This window comes from Leucoraja erinacea, chromosome 6 (genome assembly GCF_028641065.1).
Source record: "Leucoraja erinacea ecotype New England chromosome 6, Leri_hhj_1, whole genome shotgun sequence".
Taxonomy (NCBI): domain Eukaryota; kingdom Metazoa; phylum Chordata; class Chondrichthyes; order Rajiformes; family Rajidae; genus Leucoraja; species Leucoraja erinaceus.
Genome location: NC_073382.1, coordinates 36,391,404 through 36,404,561, shown reverse-complemented (window position 1 = coordinate 36,404,561; position 13,158 = coordinate 36,391,404).

Here is a 13,158-nt window from a genome sequence, read left to right as displayed (position 1 = left end):
TGCACTCAAAAATTATGGGGGTCATTCTGACAGACCAATGAAGCTACCAACAGAGGCCACAATGGAACTAAAATGGTGGAAACATAACATTAGGCATTCTTCCGATCCAAATATTATCAGCTACCTGTCTATGGAACTACATACTGATGCCAGTGCACTTGGATGGGATGCTATCAATTCCATCTCCAGCTGTGGGGGAGATGGAATGCACAGGAGGCATCATTATTACAAACACTGGGCATAATCTACCTGGGAATGTTGAGTGCATTCCATGGCATTAAGTCATATTGTTCTGGGTTATATCACCAGCATGTTAGACTACAAATTAACAACACCACCGTGGTAGCATATATCAACCATATGGGTGGAAACATATCGACATCATGTGACAATCTGGCCAACACAATTTGGCAATAGTGTATCCAGAGAGATATTTGGATATCAGCTACCTACTTACCAGGCAAACTGAATTAGTGGCAGACAACAGGTCACGCTAATTCTATGAAAACACTGAATGGATGTTGGATAAAAAAGGTATTGCTGAAATTACAGCATGGTATGGAACACCAGATATCGACCAATTCGCATCCATTCTCTCACCAGTTATCGAATTATGTTCATGGGAACCAGAACCTGGGGCAGTGGTACAAATGCATTTTCGCTGCATTGGGGGATTATTTATTTATGCATTCCCTCCTTCTGCCTCATCAGTCGGGTATTTAGGAATGTACAGTAGACTCCGCGTCTGGTATTTTGATAGTACCCGATTGGCCTACTCAACAATGGGTCCCGGTGATACACAACATGCTTTTAGAACCACGCATCACCATCCATCATAGACCTAATTTAGTGGTTCTTCCCACAACAAGGGGTAGTTACCCATGTCATAATTATATAAACCTATTAATTTATAGAGTTGAAAGCACCTCTACTACACCTGGGACTGATGGACCGAACAGTGGATATTATTTCAGCAGCCCACAGACAGTCCACCAAAAAAAACCCAGTACTTGGTGTCATCAAGAAATGGGAAGTACTGTCACAACAATAAACATCACCCACAGATCTATGAACATCTCATCTGTTCTGCAATTCCTGGCAAGCCTCCATTGCGATGAGAGGCTCAGTCATAGTGCCATCAACTGCGCCAGAAGTGCTCTGTCAACATACCTGTGGCAAGGAACAGAGCGGCATTCTGTTGGGACACACCCTGTTAACCAAACTCATGAGGGGCATTTTAATGTTAATCCCCCAAGAACCAGGTACCCCCAAATATGGGATGTGCGCATTGTACTGACCATGTTAAGAAACTGGTCTCCAGCTACAGCTCTGTCCCTACAGAAACTGACTATGAAAACAGTCATGCTGATGGCCTTGGTCACGGCACAAAGGGTCCAGTCACTACAGAAACTAAGGCTGGACAACATGATTATTTCATCTGGAAATTTAACTTTTCACATCAATGAAATAGTCAAACAGAACAGACAGGGGTCAGCAGGCCTAAAAACAGAATTCAGGGCCTACCGGACAGATGGTCGTCTCTGTATTGTAACACACTTACTATTATATATGGAGTATACTAAGATCATCAGAGGGAAAGAAATGTCACTTTAATCAGCTACAAACAGCCACTCAAAACAGTGACAGTCCAGACCATCTCTAGATGGCTAAAAAAGGTCCTAATAAAGGCTGGAGTAGACACTAGCATTTTTAAATCTCACTCCACCAGGGCTGCAGCTACATCAGCAGCTATGAAGTTGGACGTTCCTATGGACCAAATCCTCAAGACAGCAGGATGGTCAACAGAGGAAACTTTCCAACGACTTTATAACAAACCAGTCATTGAACCTGGAACATTTGCAGAAACAAATTTAAGTTTTGTAATATAATTTACCCCATAAATAGGGGCAGTAATTAGTGTTAATATATTTATCGTTGGGTTTCAATATCGTATTGATGTCTAATGATGTCTGCCCCATCAAGGCAGATGTGATGCATGGACTCGTTTCCACGGCATGAAATCACAGAGCTTTAAAATCTTCACGTAGTCACTCACATGAGGCCGAAGTAAAATAGTAAGATTAAACGAGAACTTACCAGTTTGAAGTTTGATCGTTATTTTATGAGGAGTAACGTTGAGGGGATGCATGCCGTCCGCTCCCACCCTTGATCATATACTCAACTGGTATCTCTTTTCTAATCTTACTATGTTTAGTCATTACAGTTATCTGTGATTTCACACCGCTGCTTTGAAGAATGACACGCATGCGACCTGGCGGGGTTCTTCACGTATTCCCTCAACGTTACTCCTCATAAAATAACGATCAAACTTCAAACTGGTAAGTTCTCGTTTAATCTTACTAGTCATCTTCATAATTATCTATGATGAACTTTATAAAGTCAATATCCTTGACATGGGCTCGGAGGGCATAAGGGCTTGTTTCTGTTCTGTATTTCTCCATGACAATGGATATGATATTTGTTCATTAAACAATATGCAAAATAAATGAACAATGCATTTACTTCAATCATTATGGGAACTTTTCATGCACAGACATACATATTTCCCACAATAACTGCAACAGTATCTACACTTCCATGCTACTTTTATTTGCACTGGTCTGAAATTAGATATTATGCTTTATTTTACAAATAGATAAATATAAATAAATGGGCATAAGAAAATCAAATGAAATTTGAAAAAAAATCAAACTAACCATTTCGTAATTTTGAGAATTATGGAAAATACAGGATATGTTTATGTTGTTATTTTCCAGTGGAAAAGCAGAGGGAAATTATTCATCATTGCACATTATATCATATAAATGTTTCGCTATTTTCAGTTCCCAATGTTAAGGGATTTTAAAATTGAATGTATTTAACTGCCTTGCCTCCAGCATTCAAGTCGTGTTATGTCCAAATTTAGTTCAGTTTAAAGATACAATGTGGAAACAGGCCCTTTGGCACACCGAGACCACGCCGACCAGCGATCCCCGCACATTAACACTATCCAACACACACTAGCGACAATTTACACATACACCAATACAGTTAACCTACGAACCTGTACACCTTTGGAGTGTTGGAGGAAACTGAAGTTCTCTGAGAAAAAACATGCAGTCACGGGGAAAACATACAAACTCCGTACAGACAGCACCCGCAGTCGGGATCAAACCTGGATCTCTGTCGCTGTAAGGCAGCAACTCTACCACTACACCACCTTGCACCAAATTGATGAATATCCTTGGTAAAAGAGTGAGGTAGAAAATAAATATGTATCCAACATTTTGATTTCCTGTGAATCCACATGGGTGAACTCTTATATTACGGAGAACATGAATCAACCACTAACTATTCCAGGAAAAAGGAGAACTGATTATTGACAGTGCAGATAATTTTATTGTTCAAAAGTAGACATTTTATGTATTATACCACTGCAGCAGATTATGATGTTAAATCCTGGAACAAGTCCCAAATTTGAGTATGACACATCATTATTAACTACATGTGCAAGAAGGAACTGGAGATACTGGTTTAAACTGAAGATAGACAAAAAGCTGGAGTAACTCAGTCGGACAGGCAGCATCTCTGGAGAGATGGAATGGGTGACGTTTCAGGTCGAGAAGGGTCTGAAGAAGGGTCTTGACACGAAACATTACCCACTCCTTCTCTGCAGAGATGCTGCCTATCCCGCTGAGTTACTCCAGCATTTTGTGTCTATTATTAACTACTGTTCACCTGTTAGTTAATGACCTGACAGGCTGTTGAATAATCATATGACACTCGTGGCATTGTTCTAGAACTACCGAGTACAAATTATTGCCCTGGCAATACATTCATTATTACAAAGAGAACAAAAATTTAAATCACCGTGAATACACAACAGTTTAAACAATGAATATTGAGTTTACAATAAAACGTGTGTTTCTTCATGCATAAATGCAAGAAAATTAATTATATTCTAATTAGCATTTTCTTTCATGATTTTTGAAACGCATGTTGCATTTTCTTTATCTAAATTAACAGATTGTGTTTGCTCCAAACCAGCAGTCGCCTAAACCCTTACTTTTGATAAGCATTGACCTTAATCCCTTGTGAGGGACCTCCATGTCGACTCTGAACTGATGCTAATGCTATTAATGATGAGATCAAAGTGCCTGCAGTCTATTGTGTTGCGGACTTCCTATCTTATCAGTTACATTTTGTCTTTCTCACATCTGTACAGGAGAGTGAAGCTTACCTTAAACAGCCGTGACACCCTTTGGAACCTGGATGGCAACTTAAACTCAACTTATTTTCTGGTCAAAGCACAATTTGTTTAACTTCCAATAGACACTCAGTTGTGACTTCTATGAAGACAAGAAATTGTTTTTGAATGTCAATTGGATAACATGTTGGAGTAAGTGGTTATTCCCATTACTGCAACCAAACCAATTACTGATCTATCTCCTTCATTGAACTGAACAAGGGTTTCCAATTGTTGGCACTTCAAGTAGAATTTCAGTACCACACATTCCTAGTGACATTTAAAGACACTTTTGACTGCAAGCAGGTGTTGTTTGCTAATATCATCAACCTCAGCAGTATCTGCTAGGTTTTGTGTCCAACTGTCATTTCAATTTTGTCAACGGGATGCCAGGAAATATGGTGAATAAAGTCAGTCAGCTATCTACTTTCCACCAAGAAAGCTATCTATTTTCCACCATAGGTGGCAAAATGGCACAGTGGGTAGAGCTGCTGCCTCACAACACCGGAAACCTGGATTCCATCCTGACTTTGGGTGCTATGTGCATGGAGTTTGCATGGTTCCCCTGTGGCCATCATAGATTTTCTCCGGGTACTCCGTTTTCCTTCCCACATCTGCAATACATATGGGTTTGTAGGTTAATTGGCATCATTTGTAATTGCTCCCAGTGTGTAGTGAATGGATGCAAAAGTGGGATAATGTAGAACTAGTGTGAACGGGTTGATGGAGGTTCAGAGTGAATTTGATGGGTCAACGGGCCTGTGTCCATACTGCATCTTTCAGTCAAGCAATGAATCAGTGACCAGACAAGCTGCAGTGGACGTGGGTGCTGTGTGAAGAGTATCAGAACAGAAAAAAACTGTTCTGTTGAAATATGCCCGTTATACTAAGTATGTCATGCTGTCTAACATAAATCTTATGTCATTTATATCTTCCATTCATTTTTACACTACTTTATTTATTGTTCCTGACCTCAGGAGTTATCCTTCCCTGCATTCAATTACTCTCAGAATTATTGAATAATTCATCACTCCACCTTTCACTCGTACACATTCCTGGTGTTAAAATTTGTATTTCTTAGTCTTGCGGGAGGGTGGTGGGGGACCAGGATACCCTGCTAGCAGAGATGTCCCACTGAATTTAATGTCATAGCCATAGAATCATACTGCGTCAAAACAGGCCATTTGGCCCAATGAGTTTGTTAATGAAACTGAAAATCAATTTTTTCCAATCCCATTTTATTTTTCTCACATTTCCATAAACTCCTTGCTGATTCTACCACTCATTTCCACATCAGGGACAATTTACCCAAATTCTTGGGATATGGGGGAAAACCGATCACTTGGAGAAAGTCCATAAGAACACAAAGATAACATCAAACCCCTACACAGAGAGTACCAAAGGTTAAGATTGAGACCAATCACAGGAGCTGCGAGGCAGTACTCCAATAGTTCTTCCTCTGTGCCACCAGATAGTGATATTTAAAAGTGTTTTTGTCTGTTTTTTTCTAGTAGCCTACCATACTGAGAAGATATCATTTAAGTTGGAAAGCCTGAACTGATACACCTCTTCTGTGGAGCAGAGAACAAAGGTAAAGTCATCAGGAGATTGAGGCCATTGCGATGAGATTGTGCATGTTGAAGTGATAGACATTTACTACATTGATGTTTATCAAGGACCATAGATCCTATGATTACAAAGGGATCATGAATATCCTAAGGTGAGGAAAAAACTTTATCAGGTTGATTGTGGAGACTCAACGGAAAGTGTGGACATTGGGTTAACCATTTAGCTGGGTTGGAGCAATATTGTGGAGATCTGAAGAGATCATGGAGTTTGGTGGAGATTACAGTTTTGAGGAGCATTGTCATGGTCAGAATGGATTCTCAAAGAAATCATGGAGCCAAAGCAATTGAAGGGCAATTGTGTCAGGCCATTGTGGAGAGACTATGGCAGAGTGGGAGTGATGATGGAACTTTGCATTGTTGGGAAGCGAAAATCTGTACAGAAGGAAACAGGTTTACATGGAGTGCTTGGGTGCTATGGGTGAAACCCAGCTGCTTCGCTTGAACCACAAGCAGTGATGGAGACACACCTTTTAACTAACCCCACACTATCACAATTCAACATACAGGCTTCCTGAAGTTTTGGAAAACTGGACCAGAGTAAAAAATCTGATTGTATTCTACAATCTGAGGCCTGATTCTCATTTTGGATAATCAAATCTGAGCAAATGTGACATCCATCTTCCAACCCCGCTATGTTAAAATCAGTAATGGGTGTGTTCACGACAGGTGAATGACCCGGAATGTCGATTTTTTTACTCTGGTCCAGTTTTCCAAAACTTCAGGAAGCCTGTATGTTGAACATTTCGACAGCGGTGTGACCTTCAGGCCAATCCTCTCATCGAGCGGGTGAAGTTCTTCTCACAAAACCATAATGAGGGTGAGGCTATTGAATCATTTGTGTGTGCGATCAAAAAAGCTGCTGGAAGCTGTAGGTTTGGTGAGCTTCGGGATGAGATTATTAGAGACAGATTAGTGTGCGGTATTATTAACGACAAACTAAGAAGATAGCTTGTCCGTGACCCTGCCATAACTTTGGATAGGGCAGTCGCTGTCTGCGAAAATTATGAGCTGTCTGTCAGAATGCTAACAGAGGCGCAACATTCCACAATGGGAATTGCTAGTGTCCAGGCTTCATTTCCTAGACGATCGAAGCAAGAGATAACAATGCAAGCACAGTTTGATATGCCTGTGACAAGATTTATTACAAAATGCACCAATTGCAGTGGTCCACATGTTGCAAGAAAGAAGAGTTGCCCCCACTTTTGGCCAAATTTGCCATGGTTGCAAATGGTGCAACTATTTCTGGAGATGTTGCAGACCTCTGCCCAGCAGAGAGAAGCCAAAGCAATTTGTGAATCTGCTACAGACGGAGCCTTTGTCTGAGTTATCTGATAGCAGCACTGACGATAAGCCTAAAGTGGATGGCGTGATTCTGCAAACACATTCCATTGTAAGACAAAATGTGCAAAATAGTGAGCCCATTGCCACTGTGAAGGTAAACAACAATGCGATTGAAATGAAGATCGACAATGGAGCGACATGTAATGTTTTGCCTAACGAGTCGTTTATTCATGTTCGGAATGCAGAGCAATTAAAAACTTGCAGTGCTACTCTCGTGGCCTATGGTGGAAGTGAACTTAACCTGGTGAGTATTGTAAAGCTGCAGTGCCATCTAGGGGTTCAATCATACAAGCTGGAGTTTGATGTCATCGACAGCAAGGTCATGCCACTTTTGGGCTATGACCTATGACCCGAAGGACTGGTTTCCTTCAGCAAGGCTGTGCATCTCTAACTCCCTTTGAAGGTTGTACCTATGGTGGCATCACCTGTAAAGAGTACTGCTGAGGGGCTGTACCGAACGCGTGCAGGACGGGTCTGCAAGCCTGTGATAAGATACAATGACTTTGGCTAGAGGCAGATCCTGGACTCTAACTAACTATAACTGATATTACTCACATTGCATCCTCCGCCACTTTGCTATAGATGATATCCTTATATATTATGTCTTTGCAACTTTTGTATTTAACCTATGGGAAAGCCTAAGAAGGAGGATGTAGATCAATCACTATTGCTGATTTGATCCCTGTCTGGTTTTGCTATTGCAGACCCAATCCATAATCCATGTCAGGTTTCCACTATGCCATCTTGTGGAAGGTGAGCAACCATGCTTTCAGTTTAAACTAAGACTTCGAGCCTAGAGTACCTATTTATATGGTTCCTGTATGTATTCTCATTAAAGTACACATTATGAAGTTTTATGACGCAGTGTCAATAGTACTTTATACAATGGAGAGTCTGAGTGAACAGAACAACGGAAAAAGGAGAGGGCAGTGACAAACCACTAATGGTGTGGACTACGCAAAAGTAGAACATTTAAAACTCCCCTGAGCGTGTATATTGTTTTGCAGCAATAATTTCTGTTAGCCTTGATTTAATTGTTAGTTTTCCTGGTCATGGAGTTGCACAGCACAGAAACAGATCATTTTCCCACCATGTCCATGCAACCTCTTTTGTCCCTCTATTCATATTCTTCTATCTTTGCCGATTCAGTACTTATATAAATATCTTTTATAGAGTGGTTGTATCTGGTTCCACCATCTCCTCTGGTGGTGAGATTTTTTAGTTTTAAGATCATTTTAAATAAAGGCAGGATGGGCCCTGGAATTAAAATTCTAAATTGAGACAAGGTCAACTTTGAAGGTATTAGACAAGAACTTGCTCAAGTTGATTGGAGTAGGTTGTTTGCAGGAAAAGGAACATCTGGAAAGTGGGATGTTTTTATCTGTGTTCTGACAAGAGTTCAGGGCTATCATGTTCCTGTTGAATGAATGAATGAATGAATGATTGAATGAATGAATGACTGAATGATGACTGAATGCATGAATGAATGAATACGTTTATTGGCCAAGTATTCACATACAAGGAATTTGCCTTGGCGCTCCATCCACAAGTGACAACATGACATACAGTGACAGTTAAGAATGACATGTAAAACATTAAACATTAAAAATAAAACATTATAAATTAAACATGAATTACATAAAATACCAGAGCAAAAGGAGGCTATAGATTTTTGGTTATTGAGTAGAGCAACAACTAGTGGAAAAAAACGCTGGTTTTATGTCTGGCTGTAGCAGCTTTGACAGTCCGATGTCACCTTCCAGAGGGGTGATTCAAAGAGTTTGTGGCTAGGGTTAGAATGGCAAGAAATTATCTTACCCACTCGCTTCCTGGCCCTTGCAGTGTACAGTTCGTCAATGGAGGAAAGGTTGCAGCCAATAACCTTCTCAGCTGATCGGACGATTCGCTGCAGCCTCCGGATGTCGTGCTTGGTGGCTGAGCATGATGGAGAAGGTGAGAACAGACTCTACGATGGCTGAATAGAATTCGACCATCATTGCCTGTGGCAGGTTGTGCTTCCTCAGTTGCTGCAGGAAGTACATCCTCTGTTGTGCCGTTTTGGCTGTATAGTCGATGGTGGCCACCCCCATTTAAGATCATTGGAGATGACGGTTCCCAGGAACTTAAAAGACTCCACAGATGTGACCGTGGTGTTGTTGATGGTGAGTGGGGTGAGGGGAGGGGGAGCTCTCTAAAGTCTGCAATCAATTCCACTGTCTTAAGAGCATTGAGCTTCAGGTTGTTGCAATAGCACCAGGACACCAGCTGTGTCACTTCCTTTCTGTAGGCAGATTCAACCCCATCCTGGATCAGTCCAATCAGGGTTGTGTCGTCCGTAAACTTGAGAAGCTTGGCAGAGGAGTCAGTGGAGGTGCAGTCATTGGTGTAGAGAGAGTAGAGGAGAGGGGCGAGTACGTAGCCTTGCGGCTAGACTTGAAGGTCAAGGCAGGTGGGCGTAAGGAAGCTTGGATGATGAGAAGAATTGGGGCTTCCATCAAGAATAAGAAGGAGTCCTGGGAAATGAGGCGTGTTACTATTTTAACATTTCAGAGGTGCCAGAATAGTGGAGGTTGGCAAATGCTGTGCCCCTATTTAAGAAGGGCTACCAGGACAAGCCTGGGAATATAAGAAGGTGAGTCCAACGTCTGTGGTTTAAAAGTTACTAGAGAGTTGTCTGAGGGATTATACAAGCATTTAGATAGGGCTGATTGGGGACAGTCAGCACAATTTTGTACATGGGAGATTGTCTCACAAATCAGATTGAGTTTTTTGAAGATGTAAGCAAAAAGGTTAATGGGGGCAGAGCTATAGACATTGTATATATGGATTTCAGCAAGGCATTTGACAAGGTTCTGCATGGTAGGCTGCTCTGGAAGATTACGTTGCACAGGATCCATGGAGAGCTTGCTGATTGGATAAAAAAATAGCTTCATGGAAGGAAGCAGATGGAGATGGTGGAAGTCAATTTTAAAGACTGGAGGCTTGTGACTAGTGATGTGCCTAAGGGTTAAGTGGCTGGCTCATTGCTTTTTGTCATCTACATCAATAGTCTGGATGAGAACATTGAAGGCATGACTAATAGTTTTGCAGATGATATTGAAGTGGGTTGTACTGTAGATAGCAAATATAGTTATCAAAGGCTACAGCAGGATCTTGATCTTTTTGGGTAAGTAGGCAGAGGAATGGATAATGGAGTTTAATGCAGATAAGATTCAAGATTCACGATTCAAGAGGGTTTATTGTCATTACAACCATATACACAGTACACAGTGCAATGAGATAACATATCCCTCAAACCTCGGTGCTACATAGAACACAATTGGCCTACATGCTACATACAGTATATAGATATACTACACTATACACATGGTGCAAAACCTTTCTTACTAAAGTGCAACAAAGTAAATAGAAAATGTACAAAACAGCAACGCAGGACAGTAGACAACAGTGCAACAGAGTGCAATGCACACAAACCAAGCATGCCGAGGGTGCAGTGCAGAGCTTATATAGCAGCAGAGATTGGGGGGGGGGGGGGGGGGGGGGGGTGAGGGTGTGTGTGTTCAGATCAGTCCCTGAGCATTGAGGAGTTGGATGGCCTGGGGGAAGAAGCTGTTGCATAGTCAGGATGTGAGGGATCGTATGCTTTGGTACCTTCTGCCAGATGGGAGGGGGGAGAAAAGTTTATGTGAGGGGTGGGTGGGGTCCTCCGCAATGCTGTTTTTGTTTGCAGATGCAGCTTGTGGTATAGATGTCTGAGATGGGGGGGAGAAAGACTCCGATGATCTTTTCGGCTGTTCTCACTAAGTGTGAGGTGTTGCACTTTATGGTCTAACCAGGGCAGGACAGTTAATGGCAGAGTCGCTGGGGAGTGTTGTAGAGCAGAGGGATCTAGGAATGCAGGTACATAATACCTTGAAAATGGTGTCACGGTGGTCAAGAAAGTTTTTGACACATTGGCATTCATCAGTCAGTATAGAAGTTTGGATGTTCGCTACAGCTGTACAAGGTGCATGGTGCAGGTGTGGCCACATTTGGATTATTGTTTTCTGTTTTGATCACCCCATTATAGGAAATATGTTGTACAGTTGGAAAGAGCACTGAGAACATTTACGGGGATGTTGCCAGGACTCAAGGGCCTGAGCTACAAGGAAAGGTTGGGCAGACTAAGATTGTACTCCTTGGAGCGTAGGAGGATGAGAGGCGTTCTTATATAGAGGGGAATAGATAGAGTAAATTCCTGAGGGGAATAGATAGAGTACATTTTTTCAGGGCAGGGTTTTTTAGTTAGTAGGGGAATCAAGAACTAAAGGACATCGGTTTAAAATGAGAGGGGAAAGGCATAATAGGAACCTTTTCACACAGAGAGTGGTGTGTATGGAGTGAGCTGACAGAGGATGTAGTTGAGTTTGAGGTTGAAACTATGCCAACATTTAAAAGGCATTTGGACAGGTACATGGACAGGAAAGATTGAGAGGGCTTTGGGCCAAACACAGACAGGTAAGGCAAATGCAGCTGGGGTACCTTGGTGGTCATGGTAAAGGAGGGCTGAAGGGCCTGGTTCTGTCTTGTATGTCTCTTTAATCAACGACTCAATCTAGATAGCTACCACAGTGCGTTAAAAAAAAAATTTCACGTCTAATCCCCTTTAAAACTTGAGATACAAGATAATCCAGAAACTGGAGGCTGGAGAAACTGGAGACTGGAGAATCTGGAAGCTGGAGCAAAAAATGAAATGGTGGAGACCATCCATGGGGAGAACGAAATTGCAAATATTTTGGGTTGAGGTCCCTTTAATATGCCTACCTTTCACCCTAGTCTCTGCCATGTTGATACCCTGCCCATGAAATAAAGAAATTGACTATCTATCATATTGATGCCTCTTATAATATATATATAATATATATATCCTCAATCAGGTTACCCCCTAAGCCTAAGAACAAGCTGCCAGAGGACGTCGTTGAGATTGGCTCTATCCCATTGTTTAAGAGACTCACCTCATATTTAATGCATTCCAATCAAAGCAACATCTTGGCAAATCTCCTCTGCACTCTCTCTCCAGTGCAATCATATCCTTGAATCAAGATGTCCCAGTTGGTCACTACAGATCATTTGCCCACATTAAAATATTAAAATCTCTGGTCCATTCCCAGGAGTGGTTGATTACGTGGTCCATGTCCAATTTCTCTTGAACCTGGAAATGGGTTTACTGCAGCAAACCAGCAAGCTGACTGCAATACCAGGTCAATGTTTTGTGAAAACATGAATTGAAAACGCAGTGAAGATGGTTGTGAAAGATTGCAGCAGGCTCTGGATTGATTGGCCAGGTGGGCAGAGGAATGGGTGATGAAATTTTATACAGAGAAGTGTGAGATGTTGCAGGTACATAAAAATGCTGGAGAAACTCAGCGGGTGCAGCAGCATCTATGGAGGGAAGGAAATAGGCGACGTTTCGGGGCAAAACGCTTCTTCAGACTGAGATGTTGCATTTCGGGATGTCAAACAAAACCAGGACCTAAACACTAAATAGAAACATAGAAACATAGAAATTAGGTGCAGGAGTAGGCCATTCGGCCCTTCGAGCCTGCACCGCCATTCAATATGATCATGGCTGATCATCCTACTCAGTATCCCGTACCTGCCTTCTCTCCATACCCTCTGATCCCCCTAGCCACAAGGGCCACTTCTAACTCCCTCTTAAATATAGCCAATGAACTGGCCTCGACTACCCTCTGTGGCAGAGAGTTCCAGAGATTCACCACTCTCTGTGTGAAAAAAGTTCTTCTCATCTCGGTTTTAAAGGATTCCCCCCTTATCCTTAAGCTGTGACCCCTTGTCCTGGACTTCCCGAACATCGGGAACAATCTTCCTGCATCTAGCCTGTCCAACCCCTTAAGAATTTTGTACGTTTCTACAAGATCCTCTCTCAATCTCCTAAATTCTAGA